We start from the raw sequence: 6,097 nt of genomic DNA, 5'->3' as shown, positions 1-6,097 counted from the left end.
GAGAAATCGACTTTAATTGATTTTATACGTTCCTATTGTGCTCAATTATGCTCGCAAAACCCTAAACCCTCAATACCAAAAACATGCACATTAACAACAATAATTTGACGAATTAAATAAGTTGATTGAAAATTATGGTGAAAAATACGAAACAAAAGGAGGATGAACCGAAACTTGAGAAAGTAGATCGAAAACAACTAATTTGCGGATGATAGCGATAGTAGAAACGCTAATGCTAATGGCGGACGAAAAACTCAGTGAAGACTGGATAATGGTGAAGACGGAAGTGAAATTGGAGCACTGAATATGGAGTTGAAGCGAGAGAAAGAGTTAGTGAATATGAGTCGGACTGATATAAAATGGGCCGACTCACCAAATTAATTTGTGAATCCTGGAACTTATTATGTGAAACTGGAACATGAAATTGTGAAACTTTGTCATGATAGTTTATCTTCACTTAAGAAGTTTGTATTTCTAATTTTGTGAATCCTGAAACTTATCTTGTGGAACTGGAACATGAAATTGTGAAACGTTGTCATGAATGGTTGATCTTTACTTAAGAAGTTTGTATTTCTAAGTTTGTGAATCCTGGAACTTATTATGTGAAACTGGAGCATGAAATTGTGAAACTTGCTCACGAATAGTTGATCTTCACTAAAGATGTTTCTTTTACTCAATGTTGTGAATCCTGGAACTTATCTTGTGAAACTGGAACATAAAATTGTGAAACTTGGACTTGAATCCAGCATTAAGTATTTTTACCGTTTTCCAATGAAGTAGAGCCTTTAGTCGATGTCATTGTGCCAAACATATATCCAGACCTGAATCCTTTAATTATGTAATGTACATAATACAAAAGGCTTGCATTAAACATCCTTGTCTCTCAATAAAAGATCGTCATACGAAGCATAACCGTCTCATCTTATGTTCAGGTCCAAGTTTCACAATTTCTTGTAGCATTACATTCTCGGCTACTCATTACATTCTCAGCTACTCATATACAAGACTAAAGACTAATCAATTCATAGTACCATTACAAACAAACATGGTCATATGGCCGAATTTCACCATTTAGAATACTGAATACATCAACACAAGATAGATATAGCAGGCCTGCTGAAGCAACGGATGTCCGCCATTGAACACATATCCATCAGAGAAAGATAATTTGCTTGCAAAAAGACTTTCAAGTCATCAATAAAACACATATACCATCAAAAACAAGTAACAATAAAGAGATTTTTACCCAACTTATTTACAAAATGTTCACCCAAGTTATGACCAAATGGACTTTGCATCAATTTTAAGTCAAAGAAGTGTACCGTTTTTGTATTTTTATCCCATTTAAGAACTTCCAATATTATCTTCTTTCGCTAGTCCGACAATTTCTGCAAAAGAGATTTTCATATAGTCCAAGTAAGTATATTAATGAAACTAAACCATTAGAGATTTGATGAACGCATGAGACAAAAAAGAATTATGAGATTGGGTACTTGCTTTCATAGAGGTGTGCTTGATATATTTAATATGTAGCAATGGCAAGCTAGGAGGCAAAACCCGTAAATTTATACCAGCAAAAACAAAAAAAATCTAACTTACCTCAAAATATTCACTGTTGGTCCATAAACTTTCATTGTCCAACGCATCCAACCATTTCAGCACATACACTCCACAATCAAAACTACAAAAAAAAAAACATTTATGAGTAAAAGAAACATTTCTAGTGAAGATCAACTATTCATGACCAAGTTTCACAATTTGATGTTCCAGTTTCACATAATAAGTTCCAGGATTCACAAATTAAGATAAAGAAATTTATTAAATTCAAATATCAACCATTCATGTACAATTCACAGAATCACCTTCAAGGTTCACACAATAAGGTCTAGGAATCACAAAATCACCAAGTAAAAGAATACTCCTTTGCTAAACAAACCCAACTGACCAACGTAAAAACCAAACGTCTAACCAAATGAAACTAAACCATTTGAGATTTGATGAACGCATGAGACACAAAAGCACTATTTGATGCGTGTCTTTTATGTGATGTTTTACACCCTATTTTATACACATTTCAGAGCTCATTTATGTAGTTTAAAGCTATTATTTGCCCCATTTTGTCTACTTTCGTATTTGTATGTAATATTGCAGATTTATGCGGAAATGAGTAGATATCGAGCTAAATCCGTCCCCGAGTACATTGAATTTGTCATGAAGTATTTACTCAATAAACGAACTTGGTGCGCATTTCGAGGCCCGAAAGACAACTTTACGAAGAATTTTGAAGCGGACTATCAGCTAAAGCAGTCGATCGACTAGCCTTTATGGTCGATCGACCAACACACGACTTACAGGAGCTACTGTTCAGCATAGACCAGTCGATCGACCGGCTTCTCTGGTCGATCGACCATACCGCTAATTCTGACGTGAATTAATAGAACGAGATTTCCAAAGCCCATTGTATATTAGGTTTAGGAATAAGTGTTACGCGATATTCTATATAACGTAACCTAGGTTATTCAGAATTATTATCAAGCTATAATTCAGTTTTATCATGAAGTTCTAAACATTCATTAGTTAGATTATTTTCCGTCAATAAAGTTTACTCTTTGCATTCAGTTTTGATCTTTCCTTCCTGTTCTATACGGTATTCTACTGTTCTTATATTCCGTTTTATTGCTTTCATTCATAGTATAGAATTGCTAGGTTAGATCTCCCGAAGCCAAATTATTGTTTTATGTTAATTGTTCGTTTAATTAATTTAAGCATGAATTCGAATGTTGTAATTGTTAAGTTTATTGTTGTTATTATATCCAGTATGAGTAGTTAAATACCTCATGCTAGCATGTAGGGAACCTGTAGAAGTAGGCGGCATTAGAATAGTAGACCTGGAATCGCGCCACGGTCGATTGACCGTATACCCTGGTCGATCGACTGGCCTCGTGAGATCACCTTTGTTTTAATTAATTAAATTGCTATGTTTGACGAATCGAGTGCACGCGACTAGTTGAATGCCTAGGAATTGACTGACCAAATAAAGATCGAAAGATAGGGAAGGGAGATAGCCTACCTAATTAAGACGACTAAATTAATAAGGTCGAGAGATGAGTTAATTTAGCCTTTTTAGTCACTTTTCAGGACGAAAGTTAGTATTAGTGATATTAGGGACTTGTAGCGAGATCGAAAGATGCTACCTGTAAGAATGGACCGAGAGGACTTCTTATTTTCCCGTCTCACGTGTTTGTTTTAGACCTACCTAGTTTACTGCCGCCGAAACTATAGTGTACCGACCATCTTAGCACCCTTTTAATATTTGTTTTCATCCGTTTATTTAGTTTACTTTTCTTTTATTGCCTTTAGCTATAGACCAAATCAAATCAAACCCCCACATCTGTTACCTTGGACTTAAAATTAGACAACTAATAATTGCATCGCCTCCCTTTGGTTCGACCCTGTTACCACTAGCTTCTGTTAGTTTTAATAGGTATTATAAATATTATCTTTGGTGCACACAACGACGGGCATCAAATTTTGGCGCCGTTGCCGGGGAGGCAATTGTTTAAATTTTTTAGTTGTTTTTATTTTTAGTCTTTCTATTAGTTTAAGGGACATTTGTTCCTTAAACTATTTTCATATTCTACTTGTAGTTTCTTCTTATGCGCAGGTCACAGGGTGGTGAATTACTGCCGTTCAATCCTGATATTGAGAAGACTTTGCGTGAGTTGAGACGATCATCTAGAGTATTGCCGACAGAGGAAGAGCTGAGTACTCTGTCTAGTTACTACGAGAACGCTTTATTTGAGGAGGATCCACCTTCATCTCTTGTTTCTATTTCATCAACTGAGACCGTCACATCTCCAGACATGGCGGAAGAAGCAAGTATAGCCAGTCACTCTGAGCCGACTACTGAGATTCCCTATAAGGGATTCGCGTTACCAGGGACGGATAGAAAATTCGAGCCGAAATCGTCCTATATCAACTTGGTTGAGAGAAACCATTTCGGGGGAGCTGCAAATGAAGATGCAGCAAAGCATATGGAAACTTTCATTGATTATTGCTGTTCCATACCCCCACCAACCGGTGTGACCCAGGACCAGGTGAAGAAGACCATGTTCATATTCTCTCTTCGTGATGCTGCAAGGGCGTAGTACCGAGACCTGGATCGAGTTGCTAACGGGATCACTGATTGGAAGTCGATGGCCCTGGCATTCTACAAGAAATATTTCTCTGCCTCGAAGACAAATGCCATTAGAGCTCAGATCACGAGCTTTAAACAGGGTCCTGATGATAATTTTCATGAGGCATGGGTCCGTTTCAAGAAACTTGTGCGAACTATTCCGCACCATGGGTTCGAAAAATGGAGCCTATGCAATCAATTTTATAATGGGCTCTATGACGATTGGAGGGCTATCCTGGATTCGGCAGCTAATGGCTGATTCCAGGAGAATGTTGGAGAGACTAAGGGGTGGAAAATTATTGATGATTTAGCCACCCATAAAGGTGAGTATGGAAATTCCAGGAGAAATCAAAGGAGAAGTAGGGATCTATCATGTGAATGCTATTTCAGACGGTCCTTTCGTCTGCAAGAGATGTAGAGGAGAAGGACATGTTTCAGACAACTGTCCTAATCCCTATGAGTCTTGTGCTGCCTTTCAACATTATAGGCAGACAAACACTTATTTTGAGCCGAATGTTCATCCGAACTTGAGGTGGAGTAGCCAAAATGTCCTAAATCCAACTCCACCTCCACAGCAGCAGTAGCAGCAGAATTATGTGCCCCCTCATAAGCAGCAACAGCCATATCAAAAGCCTTCGTATGTTCCACAGCAGCAGCAGCAGTCCCAAGGTTCCGAATTTGCTAAATTGAAAAATTTGTTGCTGAAAGAGTCTCAACCTAGAGAGGCCGGGATGAAGATGTTAGAGAGCCAAATTGCTCAATTGGCTAGCAAGAGTGCAACTCGAGCTCCGGGGCATTTACCGTCGCACACAGATTAAAAGGAGACCCTCAATGCTATTACTTTGAGGAGTGGGTCTACCCTTGATGGGGCCGCTATGGTTGAGGAAGCTACTGAAAAAGATGAGGCGGAACCAAGCAAGAAGAAGGCAGTGACGAATAATAGCAAGAAAAAGACGATCAGCAGGTATGTCAGTCGATCGACTGACATACCCAGTCGATCGACCAGTCCGCGAAAAATTACAGCTACTGTTCCTGTAGACGTCACTCGATCGACTGACATTCATGGTCGATCGACTGACGACGCTGCTGAGGGTGAGTCTTTTCGTCCTCCAATGCCAAATAACTTGAGGGACCACTTGTTTCGGGGTACGACTACTCCGAAAATATTGAGGCAAAACCCAAATGTGATGGGTTAATTCCGGTTCCGAAATATGACCCGATGACGATTAATGGTTCATTTTTGAGACGGTCTGAAGAAGGGTCAAGCTTCAACAAAGAGAAGGTAGTGGATTTTCAGCCTAAATCCACCGACGCCAGCATGAGAGACTTAGAGGAGAGGGCTAAGTTACTTCTTTTAGCTCCTTATCTAGAGAGATTAGTGCCGACAAAGGAACAGGTATCGTTTAATTTGAAAATGTTATTCGTAGCTTAAACGTACAAGTTCCTTTTCTTGAGTTAGTTAATCAAGTGCCTGCTTACATGAAATTTATGAAGCAATTGTTGTCCAAAAAGAAATCACTAGAAACTGTGCATTCTGTCGCACTAACTGAGGAGTCATGCTCTTATTTGATCCATATTGCACCTCATAAGCTAGAAGACCCAGATAACTTTTCAGTCCCATGTAGTATTGGCACCTTTTCTATTGAGAAGGCCTTGTGTGACCTAGGGGCCAGTATTAGTGTCATGCCCTTGAGTCTTGCTAGGAAGTTGAAATTGACTCGATTTGCAGTCACCAACATGACAGTACAGATGGCTGATCGTTCTGCGGTCCAGCCTATAGGAGTCTTAGAAGACATTCCTGTGCAAATAGAAAAGTTTTTCTTCCCTGTTGACTTCGTTGTACTAGATATGCCCGAGGATGCCCACATTCCCATCATATGGGTAGACCATTTCTGCACACTGCTGGTGCAGTTATTGATG

At 38.9% G+C, this 6,097-nt stretch overlaps 1 non-coding gene across 1 annotated transcript; it reads right to left on the bottom strand.

The window, feature by feature from the left end:
- Positions 1-4,244: 4,244 nt before the first annotated feature.
- Positions 4,245-4,351, bottom strand: LOC141636459 (small nucleolar RNA R71). The gene has a single exon (XR_012541067.1). It is a non-coding gene; the product is annotated as a small nucleolar RNA R71 (small nucleolar RNA).
- Between the last annotated feature and the right edge of the window lie 1,746 nt (positions 4,352-6,097).

This window comes from Silene latifolia, chromosome Y, assembly GCF_048544455.1.
Source record: "Silene latifolia isolate original U9 population chromosome Y, ASM4854445v1, whole genome shotgun sequence".
NCBI classification, from domain to species: Eukaryota; Viridiplantae; Streptophyta; class Magnoliopsida; order Caryophyllales; family Caryophyllaceae; genus Silene; species Silene latifolia.
The sequence above is the reverse complement of the archived record's forward strand: the minus strand, read 5'-3'. Positions and strand labels throughout refer to the sequence as shown.